The following is an 11,474-nucleotide window of genomic DNA, read 5'->3' as shown; positions in this document are numbered from 1 at the left end:
CTTTCAGTAAAATTAAATAAACATAAACCATTTTTCCTCCTCTCTTTTCAAATATAAATTTATATTCTTGTTTATACAAGACTTAACAGCTTACTTGACACTGCTGTTAACTGCACTGGTGACCTGTTGGACTTCGTAGTCTCTTTCCTGACTTGTGTACATTCTAGCTAAGTATCTTTAACTGTGGTTTTGAAAACCTCTGCCTCTTCTGGAGAAATGTGATCCTGTTGACTTTCCCTTTTAACTTCCTTTTTATCAGTTCCCTTGTGTTTGAAAGGCTTCCTCTTTTGAAATTAAATGTGACTGTGTTAGGCAACTTCCCCACTTGCTTATATATTAAATTTGATAGCACTGTGATCTCTTTTTTCTGGCCAGTTCAATAACACTCACATCTCACTCTAGGTCCTAGGTAGGCACCACTTAAGATGAATGCCTGATAGACCTCTCCTGTAGTTGGTTCCATGAGCAGCTTTTTGATGGCACATTCATTTAGGATATCTGTGAATTTTGCCTCTTTGTCATGACTGGAACATGCACATATCTAAATACATTCAGTCAAACACAGAGAAATCCCCCCACCTTTCAGCCAAATGCACAAAGAACTGTAGCTTGATTTTGCAGAAAGGAGTTATCAGAGAACAGGGGCTAATGTACACAGCACCACTTCTCATAACTTCTCATAACCAACAGACATTTATTTTGAACTGAAGGATGCTGTTGACCTCTTTGGTGCTGCATTGTTGCTTCTCCCAAAGCACATCTTCTTTCCTGTCAGAAACAACGTGAGTCCCTCAGCCAGGCTGACCTGATTCACTCCTTGCCAGTTTTCTTTCATGAGTTGTCTTAGGTGTGTTACAGACCGCCCGTTTGGGGTGGCCTGTAACTGGCCCTTTCCCCACCAGATTGGGGCCTCAGCTGCCACAACGGCAGCCTCTGAGGCCCCGATCCACCGCTTTCCAGGCTGCGGGGAAGCGGCAAAAGGCCGCTTCCCCGCGGCCTGGAAATGGGTGTCCTTGGGGCTTCAAGCCCCAAGGACACCCGGCGACGGCGGGGACCAAGAGAAAGGGGCTGCTTGGCCCCTTTCTCATTTGCGTCGCTGGTGCAGCTGTGTAGAGGCTGCGCCAGCGACGCAAATCCTGGAAGCAGCTCCAAAATGGAGCTCCTTCCTGCGCTGCCAAAAGAGCACCCCAGGCGCTCTCACGCGGCGTGACTACGTCACTTCCATGCCGCCTCCTTTGGAGGCGGCACGGTCATGACATAGTCATGGTGGCGCCCATCTGTATAGGGTGCCACCATTTTCTACGTGCTCTGCACGTATTAGGGTTAGGGGCGTCAGGAAGTAATGCCCCTTTCTAACCCTGGTACACGCAGAGCGCATACTTTTTGCCCGTGTGGAACGGGCCTTAGAATCCTGCAGGTGCCTCTTAGCTATACTCTTATTAAAATGTTTATTCCGGGAACAATCTCTCTGCACTTGACAGAATCTGCACAAGCCAGCTGGCTGTCTGGCTGGCTTGCTTGATGACTGATCTTTCTTTCTTTCTTTCTTTCTTTCTTTCTTTCTTTCTAGAAGAAAGACATTTGGGAGAAGAAATTAAAACTTTAGCCACTCAGCATGATGAGTGAATTCATTAAATGATGCTAAAGAGCTGGGTCCAATAAGACATTTGACATGTGCTTTTGACCATGACCAAACATTGTTGCTTTTATTTGCCATTAGGTTGACTTTTAAATCTGGTTTTAATTTTTGTAATTGTAACTGTTTTATCTTGCTTTAACTTTTGTATCTTCTGTATTTTAACCATTTCTTTTTTAATTGTTGTAAGCCATTTTGTAAGCCATTTTGAGTCCATCATCAGTTCTTCTATCTTTCATCTAGTTTGGGATTAAAGGCAGTTTACTGCAGTTAATAGCAATAGCAAGTACATTTCTATACTGCTTATCAGTGCACTTAAGCACTCCCTGTGCGGTTTAGTGTGTAAGCTAATTGCCTCCAATAGGCTGGGTACTCATTTTGGTGACCTGAGAAGGATGCCAAGCTAAGTTGAACCTGAGTCCCTGGCTGGTATTGAACTCACAACCTTGTGGTTTGTGAATGATTGGCTGCAGGACAGGCATTTAACCACTGCGCTAGGCCAAAGTTAAAAATTCATAGCATAAAAAAGTTAAAAAGCAATTGAAAATTGAGCTTGTTTTAACAGAAAAGTATTTTAATAGCATGCAATATTGAGTATTCCTAAAAAACCCTTTCTAGTTTGAGACTATGTGTTTGTGTGTGCTTTCAAGTCACTTTATGGCAACCCCAATAATTTTCTTAGACAAGGAATATTCTGAGGTGATTTGCCAGTTCCTTCTTCTGAAATATGGAGCAGGTATTCATTATTTGTTTCCCACCCAAATACTAACCAGGACTGACCCTACATAGCTTCCCCTAACAGTTTTTCGAAACCTAAGTTGTCTGTTGATTCCAATAAACATATCCATCTCCATGTGAGTTATTTTCTACAAAAACTGTCAATGGAATTTTCTGGGACAGGTTCATCTGGGACTGTTTGCTTATTGCTCTTCTCCCATCCCAAGTTTGCACACAGTCTTCAGGGAGCCTTTAGTACATTGATCTTTGTATGATAATTTGGAGCTCCCTCTGTTTTACAGAGGATTCTGGAAAACATTCTGGGGCATGGCCTCAGTTCCCATAGGGGTCATCTAAATCTATTGGGCTTCATATACCTTTTAAGACTCAAAATGCTGTTATCGCAGAAGCTGGCCAGATGTTTCAGGTTCTTTTCCTTCCCTTGTCTCTCAACCCATGAAGTGGTGCCAAAAAGATAAGCCTGAAGTGCCGCCTTTGTTCATTTAGCGTGGCTGGAAATAAAAGCCCACTTAATGGAATGCTGTCGCCGAATAAACAGCTCTCGCTCAGTAAAGGAAACGCGTCTCCACTCCTGTCACCACCACTTCAATTCAGCTTGCAGAGGCGTGATGACAGCCCAGTTCCCCCCAGCCTGTCCTCAAGGTGGAATAAAAGAGGATGCTTCATAGGAGAAAGAATTTCAGCTTCAAACTGTTTCTTTTCTTGAACACTTAAAAAAATGAATTAAAAAAAAAGAATTGACTTTCTGGACCAGATTTGGGAAAGGGTTGCGTGCTTTAGCTGTTGCCTCTTGCTATGCATTTATATAGTACCATGAAAGGGCTGTCGTCCTTTCTAAGACCTTGTCTGCACTGGCCAGGATACCCCGAGGGCAGTCAGAATAGCCCTTCATATCCATGGGCTTGCCATCTGCAGATTGCCACATCCATAGATGGCCCTGCTCCATTTTTGTCAATAGCAATGCATGCACACAGCTGAGCCAACATGGCTGTGCCAGCACAGTCAAGTGCCTGTTGCACCACCACTGAAAAGAAAGGGACTTATGGCCCCATGGAATTTGGCATCCACTGGAGGGTTTGGAATGGAAGCCCCATGCATATGAAAGGCCAACTGTATCCTTGCCTCAGAGCTACCCTGATCCCTCCCTGTTTCCTAGGCCCCTGTTCCTGCATGGGGCAGCTATTTGCCCAGGCATCCCACTGAATACCTTATGTGTCCGCTGCCACCATGGATTGTGCACTTCTGAAGTCAGAATGAAGCACCCAGCAACAGTCACATGGCTGGCCAATTTGTTCTGATCGTGGAGCAAATGACTGCTGACAGCGGCAGATACACAGGTCTGCTCAGTAGGACATCCATGCAGGCACCTGCCCCAACATGGAAACGGAGGATTCTGGATCTTCCCCAAAAATGTCGAGCAAGATACTTAATCCATTGTAAATTTGTTATATACCAGTTTTGGCAATGAATATGCCAGATATCATTCACATCAGTACCAGGGTTTCAGCTATGTGTTATCTGTATAGCATAATGACAGAATGGGGAGCGCTTGGGCCTTTGGGCTGCAGACAAGACCTAAGACAACTTAAGGCTGGCCCAAGAGCTATTGCTGCCCAAAGCAGAACAGCAAAAGGGTTGCTTGTTGTTGTGTGCCTTCAAGTGATTTTTGACTTATGGCAACCTGAAGGCAAACTATCACAGGGCTTTCTTGGCAAGTTTCTTGAGAGGGGTTTGCCACTGCCATCCTCTGAGGATGAGAGAGTGTGACTTGCTCAAGGTCACCTAGTGGGTTTTTATGCTCAAGTGGGGATAAAACCCTGATTTCCAGAGCCTTAGTCCAACACTGAAACCACTATACCACGTTGTAGTGAGGTTATAAATGTGTTAAATGTTTTGAGAGGCCATGGGATATTTTGTTGAGGCTGAAGGAATTATTTTGGCCCTGAAGCAAAAAACAAAACAAAAAAAAGCTCTTCTCTTCCCAAACATTAGCAACATTAATTTATTAACGTTCTGCTGCCCTTTCAGGACCTGCAGAATCAGCTGGCCAAACTGGCTGCTGACTCATTCTGCTTAATGCTAGCTAGAACATCCTTACCCAAAGAACCAGTGTAATGAAAATTTTGCCTCAGAGGAGGAAAAATGGAGAAAAATGAAAACAGAGTACAATAACATCCAAAATCTACAAAACAGCAATATCATTGTCGTTCAGCACTTTGAGTCCAATTCAACTCATGACAACCCTGTGAGTGAGACATCTCCATTACCCCCTATTCTCAACCTGTCTGCTCAGATCTTGATGATTCAGGTCCATGAACTACCTGATTTGGTTTAGCCATCTGGCATATGGTCTTCCTCTCTTTCTACTACCTTCTGTCTTCCTGAACATCATTGTCTTTTCTAATGAGTCGTATCTTCTCATGATGTAGCCAAAGTATGACATCCTCTGTTTAGTCATCCTGTCTTCCAAGAAGAGTTCAGGCTTGATTATTGTATTTTGTGCATTTTGGGCTGACCAAAAGATAGAAAATACATGATGCAAGCTTTCAAAGTTCTATTGGCTTCCTCATCAGGCAAAGGTGCCTGAAATCATAAAATCATAGAGTTGGAAAAGACCAAAAGAGCCAGCCATCCAGTCCAACCCCATTCTGCCATGCAGGAAGACAGAGTCAAAGCAGCCCCAGTAGATGGCCATCCAGCTTCTGTTTAAAAACCTCCAAAGAAGGAGGCACTACCACTCTCTGAAGCAGCATGTTCCATACAGGAGTGGAAAACTTATGACAGTGTTAGAGTCACAGGCCTACATTTTGTCAAGCTGTTGTTGTTATCAATATCTATGCAAGCACAGGCCATTCCTTTTGGCTATGTGAGCTCTCAAAAACAAAGAGATGTAAAGTCCAGGAAATATAATATAAAGTCTGTTAGCAACACAAAAGATGCCTCCTTGGAGACCCAGGTTGCCTCTCTCCTTCTTGAGGATATCAGCCGCCTTATTAGGCAGAGAACAATGAATTTTTCAAGTGCATTTGGAAAATGTTTAGGTGCTGCTTAAGTAAAACATGGCAAATGCATAATGAAACAGGAGCCACTGAGGTCTACTGCTTTACTTGAGGTAGAGCTGTCATCATCATGCTGTTGGAAACTGTTCGGAAACTTCAGCGAGTCCAAAATGCTGCGGTATTCAAAAACCTGAAGATAAGAATATGGAATACATTATTGTGGAGATAGTGAGAAGAGGGAAAATTTGAACTGAAAGTAAAGAATGTGAGTTGAAGGTGAGAGCAAGTGGGATAGATAGGAAGAGGGGAGAGGACATTTGAGAGGTTGGTAGGGAGAGAGAGGGAGAAAAAGGGAAAGGGAGGGAGAGAGAGAAGAAGGAAAGAGAGTGGATAAAATAAAGGAAAGGAAGGGGAGGATTTAAAGAAGGGAGATAAAGGTTTAACAACAGAAGAAAGGTCAAAGAGGTAGAAAAATGATGGATGTCAAGTTTATAGGTTGATAGTTAGAGTTCATATAGAATTCGAGTTTAGAGAAGGAAAAGAATACACAATAATGTTGTATTAGGTAAGATTGGTGTTTGTTTCTTTGTCTTGTCATTGATTTATGTTTATATGATTATATGTTCAATAAAAATATTTTTTTTAAAACCAGAATGTTGCGACAACTCCCTTGTTGAAACAGCTTTATTGGATACCAGCTCCCAAACTGGTACCCAGTGAAGCTTTTTCAGTAAGAGAGTGCTGATCATGAGTGTGGCTTGCCCAAGGTCACTCAATGGCCACCATATTGAACTTGGCCCTAATATCAGCCCCATTTTTTGCCCCATCCTCTCTCCTTCTCATACCTCCATTGTTGATGGATAGATTTTAATTGTTTTTAATATTTATTTTCAAATCACATATCTGGCCCAACTCTTCATCCTGCCTCAGTGGAGAGGCCAATATTACTTGCTGCAATATGCTCCAGAGCATTTAGGAGTGGCAGTGGAGTTTCCCATGAACTTTCTGATTTACCAATAAAAACCACAAAGTGTTTGAGTTAAATTGGCAAGGCTGGAATCTGAATCTCTGGAGGTCCACAAACAAAGAAAGGTCGGTTGGAGCTGGGAACCAAAAGCACAGAAACATTGTTTAGCAAGAGTAAAAGCCTAAATGTGAAGGCAATTTCATCTACCGCACAGAAATCATCCCTGAATTTCACAGTAAATATAGTTGCTTTCCAAAGAGACCTGAGGACTGAGGTTACATTTGCAAACCAAGCGTCATTATTGTATCAAGAACATATTGCAGTGCACATTGTTGTTTTCCTAGATTCTTTGAGGGGTGTGAGGGTGGGCAAGCAGATATTTAACATTCAAACAGATTCGCAAGTGAAGCCTTCAATAAAAAGTTGCAGTGGGGAGTGTTCCTGTTCAGGATTCTATTCACACTCCTTACTTCGTGCCTGCTTTTCCCTATTCATATAAGTCAGCATTATGTATTTACTGAACATTTTCAGTCCTTATGAGGCTGTTTTCTCTCTCCTTTTAATCCCCCCCCCCCCCCACACACACAGTTAAAATGGTACTTCTGCAGACTTTAAGGTTTTCTCCAGCCTGACACTCCTTCCCACTTTTGCATTAGGTTAGAAATTTAAGCACTGACATGATGGCAAGAAGGCTGAGGTAAGGAGGAGGCAGACAGATTCCTTGCTGTTTTTTCTTTGTGTCTTTTGTAGATTAGTGTGTAGACTGTTACACTAGGTTTGCTTTCTTTCTTTGAGGTCACTTTTGGTTTCTTTCTCTGTCAGGAAGACCAGAAAGGAAGATGACAGTTTGACACCACTTTAAATGCTATAGCAGCATCCTATGGAATCATGGGAGTTGCTGTTTTAGAGAGTCTCTAGCCTTCTCTGCCAAAGAATACTGGTTCCTTAGAAAACTACATATCCCAGGATTCTGTAGGATGGAGACATGACAAAGTAGTGTTAAACTACATTATTTCTACCACAGTCTACATAATTGCTGCCAAAGAAATCAGCTTTAAGATCTTCAGCATCCTTGCCAGAGGCTCTGTAGTATCATGGAATGACTTTACTGAAAGGGTAAACAGAAGTCTCCCCCACTTTTTACTTTATTACAAGCATCCCAAGTCATTGCTCTTGTTTAGTGAAAACAAACTCATAGCACTAGCCTGTTGTACTTTATTAATGTAAATGCCAATTTTTCTTACTCATGCTACTTTTTGATTGCCTAACCTAAAGCACTCTAAGCACTGGAGAATAGCGAATGAAATGTACCCACAAAGTTTCAGTCTGGTACTTTTAATGTATAGGAGAAGATCTTCCAACATGACTTTATAGCACTCCTGATCTACTGTGGGTGCAAAGCCTTTGTGCCACTGTGTCTTCTCCCAAAAACTAGAACTCTGTCCTAAATGTATGTACCAAATTTGATTCAGACATCTGATTGTGCAAGAGAAAGAGATCATTTCACAGAGCAGAATGCCCAAAAGGCCGATCTTCTACCAAAGACCCCCTTTTCCCTCAGCCAAAACTTCATGTCTGTAGCTAGTGACAACCCTTCTAATGTTTATGATGTGCCAGGTTTATCTGGTCTCAACTTTGAACGGCACTTACATGATGACTGCATATATTCATTGGGGCAGAAAATGTGAACAGTAAAAACTGTATGCTCCCGATAGAGCCTGCCTTTTTGATGGCGGTGGCTCGGCGCCACTGAAATATAGAAGGCATTCTTGTTCATGCAATCCAAATGAAAACCTTTGTTGTTTGGTAATGCTGCAGCTTATAAGACGTTCATTTCACTAGGCAGAGAGGGAATATGGCCTGCCCATTCTCCCCTTGCAGACAAATTCAGCTGCTTGTGACAAAGTGCTAAATAGTTTTTTCTGCACTTAAGGAAGACTATTCATTTTATTTTTTGCTGGGTAAAATGTCAGTTCCAGAATCCAATTTTTATTTATTATTATTATTATTATTGCCTTTAAAATATCTTTAAAAAAACCAAAGCAACATTACTTATGCAAATGCAATTAACCATGCATTGCAAATGCAATTAACCATGCATTCAGTGGTAATTGGTGGCTTCCCTATCACAAGGGTGGTGAATCCACTTTGGGTTTTAATATGAACTTTAAAGGAGGTTTCCAACGTTGTGAGCCTATTCTGGGGATAGTGTCTTTAAAGTTTCAACTAAAAACCAGAACAGATTTCCCTGCCTCACTGACATGGGAAAATGGGAAGCTGATGATTTTTTCTCTTTCTGGGAGAAAGGTGGCATATAAAATAAATAAATAAGATTTCTCATCTTAGTCTACCCTATAAGAAGGCATAGTTAAGATGTATATCATACATTAACATTATTATTCTGTTGTTACAAATTCCAGTTGTACCGAAAAGAGTTGGCCTGGCATAGTAGTTGGACTACAGTTCTGGACACTAGGGTTTGATTCCCCATTTGGCACTGGGTGACTTTGAGCAAGTCATACTCTCTCAGCATCAGGGGAAGGCAATGACAATCTTCCTCTGAACATATTCTGCCAAGAAAACCTTATGAGAGGGTCATCTTATGGTCACAAAGGACTTGAAGGCACAGAACAGCTAAACAAAAGCTGAGTGCACTCCTTCATATCATGGTATACAGCAGGCCCTTGATATCTGCTGGGGTTTGGTTCCAAGTACCCCCTTGGCTACCAAAATCTGTGAATGCTCAAGTCCCATTAAATACAATGGCTTAGTATAATGGTGTCCCTATATAAAATGACAAAATCAAGGTTTGATTTTTATAATTTACATATTATTGGAATATTTTCAAGCTGTGGATGCTTGAATTCATGGATAAAGAATCAGTGGATATGGAGGACCTTATGAGATCAAAGCAGGAGTTAGAATCATCCAGCCCTCCATTTGTTGTTGTACTTCAGCTCCCAGCAGCCCTTGCCAGTGGGGAAGAATTATGGGAATTACAGTCTAATAACATATGAGGGCCACACAATTCCTGCCCCTGGATCCAAGTAAATAAAACTACAGTAGCAGTATTGGTTCCATGCACCAAAATCTTGATCACTTGACTTTGCTACCTGTATAATAAACTAAGCCTTTTAAGAGATGCTTTTGGTGTGATCTAGTTAAACCTGCATTGTAAATCTGGGCTAGTGGGGGCTGTTTGAAGTTGCTGTTGTTTGCCTACTGGCTCTTTCTCACCCTTTCTTTGTCATCGATGATGGGAACTGGAAACCTTACACCCATGTGTACTTAAATTGGATACAGTGCTTAATTAATACCCTGATTAATTTTTGATGATTAATTGCTCTCTAATCATCTGCTGGGTATAGTCTTTCCACACAGTATCACTTGAAGCTCAAGTGATGGATCATGTTGTCAAGGGTGAGGTGGCACCGAATTGATTAAAATCTAATTTGCTGTGCATCTCTTTAGCATGGGCTGAAAGTTGGAGGAACTCTCCCTGCCTTATTGTGGAGCGTACCACAGCTTTTTTTGTTTTTTTAATTTGCAAAGAATGAGGCTGGAATGATTTCAGAGATTTGCTCAGCTTCCTCTGTCTCCAGTATGGTTCTACCTCCTTCTTAAGAGAGTGGACCTCCATCCATCTCTCATGACATGAGGCCTTGGATCCTCCTGAATTGCTAAGGCAGTTCTCATACACTACTCATTCCTTGAGATTCTGGGTCCTCCACTGAAGAGGACTCTTTCAGTGGGAGGTATGGTAATTTGATTTTCAATGCATCCCACCCCACTTGTTTATTTAGAGGCCTAGGACTCTTGGAAGTAAGAATTGGATACACAGAAAGGTTGGAAAATGGAAACATCACTATTCTATACTGCATTTTCAGCTACCGCCATACACCAACTTCACTTGCTTCCCCAGACACAGTCAAAAATGAAGGGAGTACCCTGCTTAGTCCAGGAAAATCTAATAAACCTAGCTGGGGCCAAGTGGAAGATTATCATTCTGTGTTGTAAATGCAAAGTACTACAAATGGAACACTGTTGTGCCACACATGGGCAGAAAATACATTGACCCTCATCAACTGGAATTGCTCCGTCTGACTTGGCAATATACATAAGGCTTCCCCCACACAGACTGTATCTCCCTATGGACATTTTGCTAGTTACAAAAAAATACAAAGCACACCATACAAGCCCAAATACACCCAATCCCATTTGATTTCAGAAGCTCAGCAGGGCTAGATCTTCATGTGGAGCTAAGATAGAATCCTATTGGAAACTGGAGAAAGCCAGTGCTGCCAACTAGGCTACATGGACCATTGATCCAGTTCAGAATAAGGCAAATGCCTATGTTCCTATCTCTATGTGCATCAGTTTTTGTTGGCAGTCTCCAGTGCTAACATACATGTGCAAATGAGTGACATGGGGAAGTTCTGATCTGCTTTTAAAATCATTTCCAGATGCTAAAGTATTAATAACTGAAGATTATACAACAAAATAGCTGTGTTTGAATTCTGCATCCTTTCAGTGACATATAAGATGAATCTTGTCCTAGATTTCTCATTTTGAGTTTGCACACCTTGGAAGCAATATTTCACTTCTCATGTATGCAAAACCTGGGTTCCTACTTTCCATCCATATCATTAAAATGCACTATGTTGTCTCTTTAGACTTTACAGTGGGCTGTGTTCCTCTTCTGTTATAGATGTATGAAAGAAGTGATTCTTGTGAGTATAGCTTAGGTGACTAGCTACAGTCACTGAAATTTCCTCTTCTAAACAACTATTACAGGTACAAGAGCCATGTCCTCTTTTGTTTATGGGCACCAATTTGAGTCCCACCTGTTTCTTACTAATGATAAAATGGAATTAATAGCATTTTTATCCCTTTTGGAGAATGCAATAAATTGATGGTTATATAATACCAAAGCATGCCACTTATGGGCAGAATTGGAACAGGGTAGAATATAATTTATTTTAGTCTGCAAATTGCCTTTCCTGGGGAGAATATACAGCAGCCACCCCTAATCTTAGGCCCTACAAGATATGTTGGATGCCAGCTCCCATAAGCCTTCCCATAAGCCATGCCAACTATCATGTTGATGTTGTAATTGTGTGCCTTCAGGGTTGTT

The 11,474-nt window shown here is 41.6% G+C and overlaps 1 protein-coding gene across 6 annotated transcripts in view; it reads left to right on the top strand.

Annotated features, from left to right (window-relative positions):
- Nucleotides 1–11,474, top strand: part of ST3GAL1 (ST3 beta-galactoside alpha-2,3-sialyltransferase 1) — a 137,498-nt gene that overhangs the window by 58,028 nt on the left and 67,996 nt on the right. The window lies entirely within an intron of this gene.

This window comes from Sceloporus occidentalis, unplaced genomic scaffold (assembly GCF_023333645.1).
Source record: "Sceloporus occidentalis isolate IW3139 unplaced genomic scaffold, rSceOcc1.0.p SCAF_3, whole genome shotgun sequence".
NCBI lineage: Eukaryota > Metazoa > Chordata > Lepidosauria > Squamata > Phrynosomatidae > Sceloporus > Sceloporus occidentalis.
The sequence above is the reverse complement of the archived record's forward strand: the minus strand, read 5'-3'. Positions and strand labels throughout refer to the sequence as shown.